The sequence below is a fragment of the Delphinapterus leucas genome, chromosome 1, assembly GCF_059928025.1.
Source record: "Delphinapterus leucas isolate spDelLeu-1000000601 "Yukka" chromosome 1, BTC_Dleu_Yukka2, whole genome shotgun sequence".
Classification (NCBI taxonomy): Eukaryota; Metazoa; Chordata; class Mammalia; order Artiodactyla; family Monodontidae; genus Delphinapterus; species Delphinapterus leucas.
In genome coordinates this window covers 187,912,830-187,925,612 of record NC_143129.1, presented here as the reverse complement: position 1 = coordinate 187,925,612, position 12,783 = coordinate 187,912,830, and positions in this window count along the sequence as shown.

Below are 12,783 nucleotides of genomic sequence, written 5' to 3'. Positions count from 1 at the left end.
CATGCAGATGGGAGGGACCCAGAGCTCAGAGCAGCGGGGCCTGGAAAGTCTGGGGCTGTGGGCACAGAGAGGGAGGGGGCAGGTTCCTTCCTGGGTCAGTCACTGTGGTCCTGTTGCCACGGTCTCAACTGGAGTGTCCTCTTCCAAGTGTAATTTCCCAATGTTTTGATCCTTCCCTCCCCTTTCATCCTTCCCTCCTTCCTTCTTTCCTTCCTGTGTTATTGAAAGCTCTGCTCCACCCCAGGGCGCTGGTATATTTGGGGGTTTGGTGAGTGAGGAGATGATTTATTTGTCCCAATTGTTTACTCCTAGGCCATCACCCCAGCAGTTCAGCATAATTGCAAAGAGTGGCAGGGTCTGCTGGGGGAGGGGGCAGCAAATCAGCCTCTTCTCTGTGGTTTGCAAAACCTGGGCGGGTGGTGTTGGGAAGGTCCTCTTTTTGTCAATTTGTCCCTGGGGACAAATTGCTCCTTTGCATAGTGCCGAGGGCCTGCAGGGCAGGGTGGCTTCAAGGGCAAGTCTGGAGACCCTCCCAGATGGGGCTGCACTTTCACAGAGGCTGTTCACAGTCAGCACCACACTCACTATGGTTGCAGGGCTGGTGTCCCCCATGTCCCATCCTCTCTGCTCCAAGGTACAGTGGGAAGGTGAGCTCCACCCAGGAGGGCAGGGGCTTCTGTCTTTTCTTCTTTGCTGCTAGAGCTCTGGCATCCAGAGGAGTGCCTCCCCCAGCAAGTAACTATTGAATGAATGACTGGTGTAGCCCCTCCTCCCAGCCTTCAGCCTCTACCCCAGGATTCATGTCTTCCCACTTGGGTCATTCCAACAGCCTAGGGAGTGGGCTCCAGCCTCTGGACTCTCCCACTCACCCAGGAATATTAAGAAAAAACAAACAAACAAGCCAACAGGATCTGCTTACCCAACACCTTATGGAAGCTTCATCTCAATATTCTTGGAGATCTTTCCAGCCACTGAAAGGGTGGGGATTCCCACTGTCTGAATTCTAGGAAGAGATAGAACTTGTCTTTGTTTTGGGAGGGCAGCTCTGGAAAGCCCCTAATTTAATCTTGCTGGTTTGGGGTCAGGATTACCCTCCTTCTTGCGAGGAAGCTGAGCCAGTGCCATAAAACACAAGCTGGATTTTCCATCCTCAGGTGTTAGGGGTTCTGTTGAGTCAGGGAGATTGGTTGCATCTCTACATACAGATATAAAGAAGTGTCTTTGTCCTTTTAATGTGGACCAGCCTGCAAAGCATTATTCTTGTTTATTACACCAGCCACTTGCTCACAAGAAACGGGAGTGTGGCGGGGAGATGAACACATTTTTCATTTGCTCCTGTGGGAGGGGAGCCCTTGAGATCCCTTCACTGGAATGTATTTAGTGCTGCGTCTACAAGTCCCAGGGAAACACAGCTTAGGCCATTTTAATTGCCTCTCTTGACAAAATTTCCCTGAAGGAAATGGCTCTTTGATCACCCCCATGCCTGAACCAGGGACGTGTGCAGTGAACAGGTGAGGGTCGGGATCACCTCGCAGAGCTGTGGAGCTGTAGAGACCTGGAGTAGGGTGTAGATGTAGGTAAACTGCCACCATGATAATTACTTTAGACTTTGAGAGTCCCTGAAGCACTTGAGAAGTATACGGTGGAAAACAGGAGTTCCTGCACCCAAGGGATGGAGCCGCAGTCATTAGTATTTGAGCATTTATAGCAGTTCTTCCCCAAGGCTGGAGGGATTGGGAATGAGACCTTGTCTCTTCCCCAGCCTCACCCCCAGCCCCAAACAGCTCTTGCCTGCACATCAAAACTGGATCCTTTAGCAAGGCGTGCCTGGCCCCTCACAGGCTTGCTCTCTTGTCTGTTTTCTGTTTCATCGATTTCCGCTTTTACCTCTATTATGTCTTTTCTTCTCCCTACTTTGGATTTACTCTGCTGCTCTTTTTCTAGCTTCTTAAAGTGAACTGTAGGTTGATTATTTTAGCTCTTTCTTCATTATGGTATAAGGCTTTAAAATGATAAATTTCTGCCCTAAGTATTCGTTAGCTGGATAACTCAAATTTTGGCATGCTATATTTTCACTATCATTACATTTGAAATATTAAAAAAAGTTCCCTTTGGTTTTCTTCTTTGACCCATGGATTACTTAGAAATGCCTTGTTTAACTTCCAAATATTTAGGCCTACCCTAGATTTCTTGTTGAATTTATTTCTAATTCAATTCTTTTGTGGTCAGAGAACCACAGTTCTTTGGTGATCAGTCTTTCAATTATTTTAGTCTTTTAAAATTTATCAAGATCTCTTTTGTGACCAAGCATTAGGTCTATTTTAGTAAACATTTTTTAAAAGGATATATATTCTGTAGTTGTTGGGAGTAGTGTTCTATAAATATCATTAAGTGACAACAGTTGATAGAGCTGTTCTGATTATTTTTATCTTTACTTTTTATTTTTGTTCCAGTTGTTCTATCAATTGATGAGGAAGGGGCATTATAATCTCCTAGTTGTATTACATAATTGCCCATTTCCTCATTTAATTTCTTTAATTTGTGCCTTGTGAATTTTGGAGCTTTGATATTAGGTGCATGAACATTTATGATCGCTACGTCTTCTTGATGGATTGATCCTTTTATCATTATGAAATGTCCTTCTCTATCTTGACAATACTTTTTGTCTTGAGGCCTATTTGCTCTGATATTAATACAGCTGCTCCAGCCTTTTTATGCATACTAATTGCATAATATACCTTTTTTTCTATCCATTTATTTTTAATTTATCTTTGCCTCTCTTTATAATGTACAGGGTTTTTAGATAATATCTACTTGAATCTTGTGTTTTTAACTCATTCTGAAATTCACAGCCTTGTAAATGTTGGGTTTAGTCCATTTGCATTTAATGTAATTATTGACCTGGTTGCATTTAGGTTTACCCGTCTATTATTTATTTACGCTTGTCCCCTTTTCTTTTGGTCCACCTTTTCTCTCTTCTTTATTTGACTACTTCTAGAATTTCATTTTAATATATCTTTGACTTTTTATATGTTATTTCTTGAGTTTAAAAAAAAGTTGCTGCTTTAGGTGTTAGAACATACACCCTTAGATTTTACAGTCTACTTAAAGTTAGTATTTTTGACTTCACATGTGACGTGGAAACCTTGTGATTTTGTAGATGCATTTAACACTCCTGACCACCTTTATGCTGTAATTATAATGGGCATATGTCTACATACCTTAGAATGTATGAACTGAGTTTATAACTCCACAAGACAATGTTATGATTTTTGCCTAAACAGTCATATGTATTTTAACAAAATATAGAGGAAGAAATAGTCTTTTATATTTATCCAAACATTTATCTTTTATAATCCTCTTTATCCCTTTTTGAAGATTTAAGTTTCTCTCTGGCATCATTTTCCTTTCCCTCAGTTTGACGACTTTCTTTAATATTCTTTTAGTGCAGGTATGCTGACAATGAATTCTGTTTGTTTTCATTTATTTAAAATGTCTTTATTTCCCCTGCATTTTTGAAATTTATTACCTCTGTGTATAGAATTCTCTGTTGATAGTGTCTTTTTTGTTTATTTTCTTTGGAGTCAAGGATTTATTAATAATTTTACATGATTTTGAGAGTAATAAGAAAAAGTTGATAAAAGTTATACAATATAACTTTTGAAGGATGTGCAGTGTGGCAGAGTGAGAGAAAAGATGGTTAACATGAGCCAAACATTGTCGGGGACAATTGAAGTTAAGAGTATTAGCATAAATCTATAATTAATGAAATATGGAATTCTATGAAAACAAGCTCCCAGGTGGTAGATTACGGATGGCTTGGCTCAAGGTAGGAGATTAAGGCTGTTTGGAAGTTCTGTGGAGTCTTTTCAGAATCTTCCTTCCCAGATTAAGTGTTATTGATTTTTTTAAACATCTTTATTGGAGTAAAATTGCTTTACAGTGGTGCGTTAATTTCTGCTTTATAACAAAGTAAATCAGTTATACATATACATAAATCCCCATATCTCCTCCCTCTTATGTCTCCCTCCCACACTTCCTATCCCACCACTCTAGCTGGTCACAAAGCACTGAGCTGATTTCCCTGTGCTATGCAGCTGCTTCCCACTAGCTATCTATTTTACATCTGGTAGTGTATATAAGTCCATGCCACTCTCTCACTTCGTCCCAGCTTACCCTTCCCCCTCCCCATATCCTCAAGTCCATTCTCTATGTCTGTGTCTTTAATCCTGTCCTGCCCCTAGGTTCTTCATAGCCTTTTTTTTTTTTTACATTCCAAATATATGTGTTAGCATACAGTATTTGTTTTTCTCTTTCTGACTTACTTCACTTTGTATGACGGACTCTAGGTCCATCCACCTCACTACAAATAACTCAATTTCGTTTCTTTTTATGGCTGAGTAATATTCCATTGTATATATGTGCCACATCTTCTTTATCCATTCATCTGTCGATGGACACTTAGGTTGCTTCCATCTCCTGGCTATTGTAAATAGAGCTGCAATGAACATTTTGGTACATGACTCTTTTTGAATTATGGTTTTCTCAGGGTATACGCCCAGTAGTGGGATTGCTGGGTCATATGGTAGTTCTATTTTTAGTTTTTTAAGGAACCTCCATACTGTTCTCCATAGTGGCTGTATCAATTTACATTCCCACCAACAGTGCAAGAGCGTTCCCTTTTCTCCACACCCTCTCCAGCACTTACTGTTTGTAGATTTTTTGATGATGGCCACTCTGAGTGGTGTGAGGTGATACCTCGTTGTAGTTTTGATTTGCATTTCTCTAATGATTAGTGATGTTGAGCATCCTTTCATGTGTTTGCTGGCAATCTGTATATCTTCTTTGGAGAAATGTCTATTTAGGTCTTCTGCCCATTTTTGGATTGGGTTGTTTGTTTCTTTATTATTGAGCTACGTGACCTGCTTGTAAATTGTGGAGATTAATTCTTCGTCCATTGCTTCATTTGCAAATATTTTCTCCCATTCTGAGGGTTGTCTTTTTGTCTTGTTTATGGTTTCCTTTGCTGTGCAAAAGCTTTTAAGCTTCATTAGGTCCCATTTGTTTATTTTTATTTCCATTTCTCTAGGAGGTGGGTCAAAAAGGATCTTGCTGTGACTTATGTCATAGAGTGTTCTGCCTATGTTTTCCTCTAAGAGTTTTATAGTGCCTGGCCTTATATTTAGGTCTTTAGTCTATTTTGAGTTTATTTTTGTGTATTGTGTTAGGGAGTGTTCTAATTTCATTCTTTTACATGTAGCTGTCCAGTTTTCCCAGCACCAATTATTGAAGAGGCTGTCTTTTCTCTATTGTATATTCTTGCCTCCTTTATCAAAAATAAGGTGACCATATGTGCATGGGTTTATCTCTGGGCTTTCTATCCTGTTCCATTGATCTATATTTCTGTTTTGTGCCAGTACCATACTGTCTTGATTATTGTTGCCTTGTAGTATAGTTTGAAGTCAGGGAGCCTGATTCCTCCAGCTCCATTTTTTGTTTCTCAATATTGCTTTGGCTATTCGGGGTCTTTTGTGTTTCCACACAAATTGTGAAATTTTTTGCTTTAGTTCTGTGCAAAATGCCATTGGTAGTTTGATAGGGATTGCATTGAATCTGTAGATTGCTTTGGGTAGTATAGTCATTTTCACAATGTTGATTCTTCCAATCCAAGAACATAGTATATCTCTCCATCTGTTTGTATCATCTTTAATTTCTTTCATCAGTGTCTTATAGTTTTCTGCATACAGGTTTTTTGTCTCCTTAGGTAGGTTTATTCCTAGGTTTTTTATTCTTTTTGTTGCAATGGTAAATGGAGTGTTTCCTTAATTTCTCTTTCAGATTTTTCATCATTAGTGTATAGGAATGCAAGAGATTTCCGTGTATTAATTTTGTATCCTGCTACTTTACCAAATTCATTGATTAGCTCTCGTAGTTTTCTGGTAGCCTCTTTAGGATTCTCTATGTATAGTATCATGTCATCTGCAAACAGTGACAGCTTTACTTCTTCTTTTCTGATTTGGATTCCTATTATTTCTTTTTCTTCTCTGATTGCTGTGGCTAAAACTTCCAAAAATATGTTGAATAATAGTGGTGAGAGTGGGCAACATTGTCTTGTTCTTGTTTTTAGTGGGTTTCAGTCTTTCACCATTGAGAATGATGTTGGCTGTGGGTTTGTCATACATGGCCTTATTATACTGAGGTAAGTTCCCTCTATGCTTACTTTCTGGAGGGTTTTTATCATAAATGGGTGTTGAATTTTGTGGAAAGTTTTTCTGCATCTATTGAGATGATCATATGGTTTTATCTTTCAATTTGTTAATATGGTGTATCACATTGATTGATTTGCATATATTGAAGAATTCTTCCATTTCAGGGAAAAACTCCACTTGATCATGGTGTATGATCCTTTTAATGTGCTGTTGGATTCTGTTTGCTAGTATTTTTTGAGGATTTTTGCATCTATGTTCATCTCTGATATTGGCTTGTAGTTTTCTTTCTTTGTGACATCTTTGTCTGGTTTTCATATCAGGGTGATGGTGGACTCGTAGAATGAGTCTGGGAGTGTTCCTCCCCTTGCTATATTTCAGAAGAGTTTGAGAAGGATAGGTGTTAGCTCTTCTCTAAATGTTTGATAGAATTTGCCTGTGAAGCCATCTGGTCCTGGGCTTTTGTTTTTTGTAAGATTTTTGATCACAGTTTCAATTTCAGTGCTTGTGATTGGTCTGTGTATATTTTCTATTTCTTCCTGGTTCAGTCTCAGAAGGTTGTGCTTTTCTAAGAACTTGTCCATTTCTTCCAGGTTGTCCATTTTATTGACATATAGTTGATTGTAGTAATCTTTCATGATCCTTTGTATTTCTGCAGTGTCAGTTGTTACTTCTCCTTTTTCATTTCTAATTCTGTTGATTTGAGTCTTCTTCCTTTTTTTCTTGATGAGTCTGGCTGATGGTTTATCAATTTAGTTTATCTTCTCAAAGAACAAGCTTTTAGTTTTATTGATCTTTGCTATTGTTTCCTTCATTTCTTTTTCATTTATTTCTGATCTGATCTTTATGATTTCTTTCCTTCTGCTAACTTTGGGGTTTTTTGTTCTTTTTCTCTAATTGCTTTAGGTGTAAGGTTAGGTTGTTTATTTGAAATATTTCTTGTTTCTTAGGTTAGGATTGTATTGCTATAAAATTCATCTTAGAACTGCTTTTGCTGCATCCCATAGGTTTTGGTTCGTCGTGTTTTCATTGTCACTTGTTTCTAGGTATTTTTTTATTTCCTCTTTGATTTCTTCAGTGATCTCTTGGTTATTAAGTAGTGTATTGTTTAGCCTCCATGTGTTTGTATTTTTCACAGATTTTTTCCTGTATTTGATATCTAGTCTCATAGTGTTGTGTTCAGAAAAGATACTTGATATGATTTCAATTTTCTTAAATTTACCAAGGCTTGATTTGTGATTGAAGATATAATCTATCCTGGAGAATGTTCCATGAGCACTTGAAAAGAAAGTGTATTCTGTTGGTTTTGAGTGGAATGTGCTGTAAATATCAATTAAGTCCATCTTGTTTAATGTATCATTTAAAGCTTGTGTTTCCTTATTTATTTTCATTTTGGATGATCTGTCCATTGGTGACAGTGGGGTGTTAAAGTCCCCTACTATGATTGTATTACTTTTGATTTCCCCTTTTATGGCTGTTAGCATTTGCCTTATGTATTGAGGTGCTCCTATGTTGGGTGCATAAATATTTACAATTGTTATATCTTCTTCTTGGATTGGTCCCTTGATCATTATGTAGTGTCCTTCTTTGTCTCTTGTAGTAGGCTTTATTTTAAAGTCTATTTTGTCTGATATGAGAACTGCTACTCCAGCTTTCTTTTGATTTCCACTTGCATGGAATATCTTTTTCCATCCCCTCACTTTCAGTCAGTATGTGTCCCTAGGTCTGAATTGGGTCTCTTGTAGACAGCATATATACGGGTCTTGTTTTTGTGTCCATTCAGCCAGTCTATGTCTTTTGGTTGGAGCATTTAATCCATTTACACTTAAGGTAATTATCAATATGTATGTTCCTATTACCATTTTCTTAATTGTTTTGGGTTTGTTATTATAGGTCTTTTCCTTCTCTTGTGTTTCCTTCCTCTTGTGTTTCTTCTCGTTTTCCTTAACTTACTGTGTTTGGAGTCTCTTTTTGCAGGCTGCAGGTTTGTAGTTCCTGTTGTGTTTGGTGTCTGCTCCCAGTGGCTAAGGTTGTTTCAGTGGGTTGTGTAGGCTTCCTGGTGGAGGGGACTGGTGCCTGTGTTTTGGTGGATGAGGCTGGATCTTGTCTTTCTGGTGGGCAGGACCACATCTGGTGCTGTGTTTTGGGGTGTCTGTGACCTTGTTATGATTTTAGGCAGCCTCTCTGCTAATGGGTGGTGTTGTGTTCCTGTCTTGAGAGTTGTTTAGCATGGGATGTCTAGCACTGTAGCTTGCTGGTCATTAAGTGGAGCTGGGTCTTAGTGTTGAGATGGAGATCTCTGGGAGAGCTTTCGCTGTTTGATATTATGTGGAGCTGGGAGGTCTCTGGTGGACCAATGTCCTGAATTTGGCTCTCCCACCTCAGAGGCACAGGCCTGACACCCAGCCAGAGCATCAAGACCCTGTCAGCGACACGGCTCAGAAGAAAAGGGAGAAAAAAAGAAAGAAAGAAAGATAGAAAAGAAAAGAAAGTTATTAAAATAAAAAAATAATTATTAAAAATAAAAAAATTAAAAAGTAATAAAAAAAGAAAAAAAGAAAAAAGAAAGAAAGAAGGAAGAGAGCAACCAAACCAAAAAACAAATCCACCAATGATAAGTGCTAAAAACTATACTTAAAAAAAAAAAAAAAGTGGACAGGCAGAACCCTAGGACAAATGGTAAAAGCAAAGCTATACAGACAAAATCACACACAGAAGCATATACATACACACTCACAAAAAGAGAAAAAAGGGAAATATATATATATATCATTGCTCCCAAAGTCCACCTCCCTAATTTGGGATGATTCGTTGTCTTTTCAGGTATTCCACAGATGTAGGTACATCACGTTGATTGTGGAGATTTAATCCGCTGCTCCTGAGGCTGCTGGGAGAGATTTCCCTTTCTCTTCTTTGTTCGCACAGCTCCTGGGGTTCAGCTTTGGATTTGGACCTGCCTCTGTGTGTAGGTCACCTGAAGGTGTCTGTTCCTGCCCAGACAGGACGGGGTTAAAGGAGCCGCTGATTAGGGGGCTCTGGCTCACTCAGGCCCTGGGGGGAGGGAGGGGTATGGGGTGAGCCTGCGACGGCAGAGGCCGGCGGAACGTTGCACCAGGCTGAGGTGCACCGTGTGTTCTCCCGGCGAAGTTGTCCCTGGACCACGGGACCCTGGCAGTGGCGGGCTGCACAGGCGCCCGGAAGAGGAGGTGTAGATAGTGACCTGTGCTTGCACACGGGATCCTTGGTGGCTGCAGCAGCAGCCTTAGTGTCTCCTGCCCGTCTCTGGTGTCTGCGCTGATAGCCGCGGCTCGCGCCTGTCTCTGGAGCTCATTTAGGTGGTGCTCTGAACCCTCTCTCCTCGCACACCCCAAAACAATGGTCTCTTGCCTCTTCGGCAGCTCCAGACTTTTGCCGGACTCCCTCCCGGCTAGCCGTGGCACACTAGCCCCCTTCAGGCTGTGTTCACGCCACCAACCCCAGTCCTCTCCCTGGGATCTGACCTCCCAAGCCTGAGCCTCAGCTCCCAGCCCCGCCCGCCCCGGCGGGTGAGCAGACAAGCCTCTCGGGCTGGTGAGTGCCGGTCGGCACTGATCCTCTGTGCAGGAATCTCTCCACTTTGCCCTCCGCACCCCGTTGCCGTGCTCTCCTCCGCGGCTCCGAAGCTTCCCCACTCCGTGCACCCGCAGTCTCCACCCGCGAAGGGGCTTCCTAGTGTGTGGAAACCTTTCCTCCTTCACAGCTCCCTCCCACTGGTGCAGGTCCCGTCCCTATCCTATTGTCTCTGTTTTTTCGTTTGCCCTATCCAGGTACGTGGGGAGTTTCTTGCCTTTTGGGAAGTCTGAGGTCTTCTGCCAGCGTTCAGTAGGTGTTCTGTAGGAGTTGTTCCACATGTAGATGTATTTCTGATGCATTTGTGGGGAGGAAGGTGATCTCCACGTTTTACTCTTCCGCCATGTTGAAGGTCTCCTGATAGTGATTTTTTCCTTTAAGGATTTTAAAGATGTTGCTCCACAGTCAAATGGCCAAATATTTTCTGGTGAGAAGTCTTGAGTTATTCAACTTATTTTTTCTGTGTATGTGACATCATTTGTCTGATTGCTTTTAAGATTTCTGTTTCATATTTGTTTTTTAGAAGTTTTTTATTATGAGCCTAGGCACATTTTTTTTTTTTTTTGTATTATACTATTTTTGGTTTGGTGAACTTCTTGAAATTGTACATTTATGTCTTTCACCAAATTTGGGAAGTTGTTGGCCATTATTTCTTTAAATATTTTTCTACTCATTCTTTCTCTTTTCTCCTATCACTTTTATTTTAAAGCCAGGCCCCGAGGTTCCATTAATTTCTTTTCTAATGCTTTTCTCTTTATTCTTCAGATTGGTTAATTTCTATTGATCTATTTTCAGGTTCACTGACTTTTTAATTGATCATTTCCACTCTGCTATTAAACCCATTAGTTAAACCCATAATTTCAGATATTCTAATTTTCAGTCCCAAACTTTCCATTTGATTTGTTTTAACATTTTTAATTTCTCTTCTGAGAGTTCCTATCTTTTCACTTGTTATCAGAACATTTTCCTTTACCTCCTGGATTATGGTTAGAATGGCTGCGCTGTAGTCCTTGTCTGTTAACTTCAACATCTTGGTCATGATGGTTGTTGATTCTTTTTTTATAGATAGTGAGTCTCAATTTCCTGGTTTCTTGTACCTTGAGTAATTTTGGAGAGCATCCTGGATACTGTATGTGGCGACTGTGGTTGCTGTTATGTTTCTCCATGGAGTATTATTGCTTTGTTTTAGCAGAAAAGTAATTCAGATAGAATCAAACCACAAAGTCTCTCTCACCTGCAGGTGGTGACAACTCAACTCACTTCTTTGTGGGTTCTGTTGTTGCTCTTTTCTTCTTTAACTGGGTTGGTTGCCATGTACAGCATGCATGGAGAGTTTCAAAGTCATTCAGAGACTTGGGTAGAGTTTACATGAAGAACCTGGGGCTCCCCTCTCTTGCTCTATACTTTATGAATTTCCCTTCTCACTCACCAGCATCGCTGACCCTGTGAATCTTTCTTTTCCTGGGCAGAGAGATGGTGGGTTTTCTATCAGAGCTTCAGCTGCACCATACCCTGATGGAAGCAACACAAAGTTAGGGGACCCATCACATGCTGGTTCCTTCTTCCTAGTTTAGGCTTCCTTCCAAAATCTTCCCACCTTTGTTTACTTTCTAGAGACTTCAAGTAGGTTTTTGTTTGTTTGTTTGTTTTGTATTTGTTTTGGCTAGAGTTTGTTGTGGTTTTCTGTGGAAGGGTTAGCGTACTGGGAACTTCTCTACCATAAGCATTTATGTTTGCTTAATTTTTAAATTAGTCGTGTCTTTGAACGGCTGGGGGATGGGGTACTATGCCTCTAGTTCTGCCAGGTATAGAATGAGGCTATAGGAAGGGGAAGGGTCGGGAGGGAGAATATGAGACAGTGGAAAGTGCTGGCAATCTATTGCCTGAATCTCTGCTTCCATCACAGCAAATTGGAATTTTCTGTTATTTTCCATATGGACATCTCAAGTAAGATTTATCGTAAAATTGTTCTTGGCTAAAGTGTATTTGAAAACCACTTATTTAAATATTCTCCAAGTTCTGAAGCTTTGAGAAACTCTGCTGACTTCAAGGGGCTTTAGCAATGCTATTTAGAACCCCAATTCTTGAGCTAGACTGACCTGTATTTGAATCGCAGTTTGTCACTTACCAGCTGTGGGGCCTGGGGCTAGTTCCTTACTACCAGTATCCTCCATTTATTCATCTTCAAGATAGAGAGAACCATACTGTCTTGTAGGATGGTGTGAGAATCTAGGGAGATGATGAATATTTAGTCTTTGGCAGAGGCTTGACATATGGTAAGTGTGTTTTATGGACTGAATGTTTGTATCCCCTCGATTTCATATGTTGAATCCCTAATTCCCAAATATGATGGTATTTGGAGACAGATCTTTGGTGGTGGTGGGTGGAGCTCAGGATGGTATTACTGCCCTTGTAAGAAGAGACACCAGATAGCGCTCTCTGCCTCTGACTCTCTCTCTCTCATATGAGCACATAGCAAGAAAGGGCTTTCTACAAGACAGGATGTGGGTCCTCAACATCACCTAACCATGCTGGTACCCTGATCTTGGACTTACAGCCTCTAGAACTGTGAGAAAATAAATGTGTGCTATGGCTCCAGTGCATGGTATTTTGTTACGGCAGACTGAGCAGACTAAGACATTATGTATGCCACTGATCAGTATTCAACATCAAGTGTGTATGGACGTTTCTGTGAGTAAAAGTGAAGGTGTTGGAGAGTCTGCTGTGTTTCTAGAGAGAGCAAAGGAAGGGCTCCTTCACCAGCTCCACAGAGGCAATTGTATCTGTGAGATGCTGATGAAACTTTTGCCAGGAACTCAGAGGACAAAGCTTCTCATTCATTATCGGAGACATGGTAGCTGCCACTTGGTCACTTTAGAATTGACAATCACAGGCCCCATTAGTGACAGCTCTATTTCTCAGGATGGACTTGCCAGGGAGATCATCTCTCCAATGAATCACCTCCCGG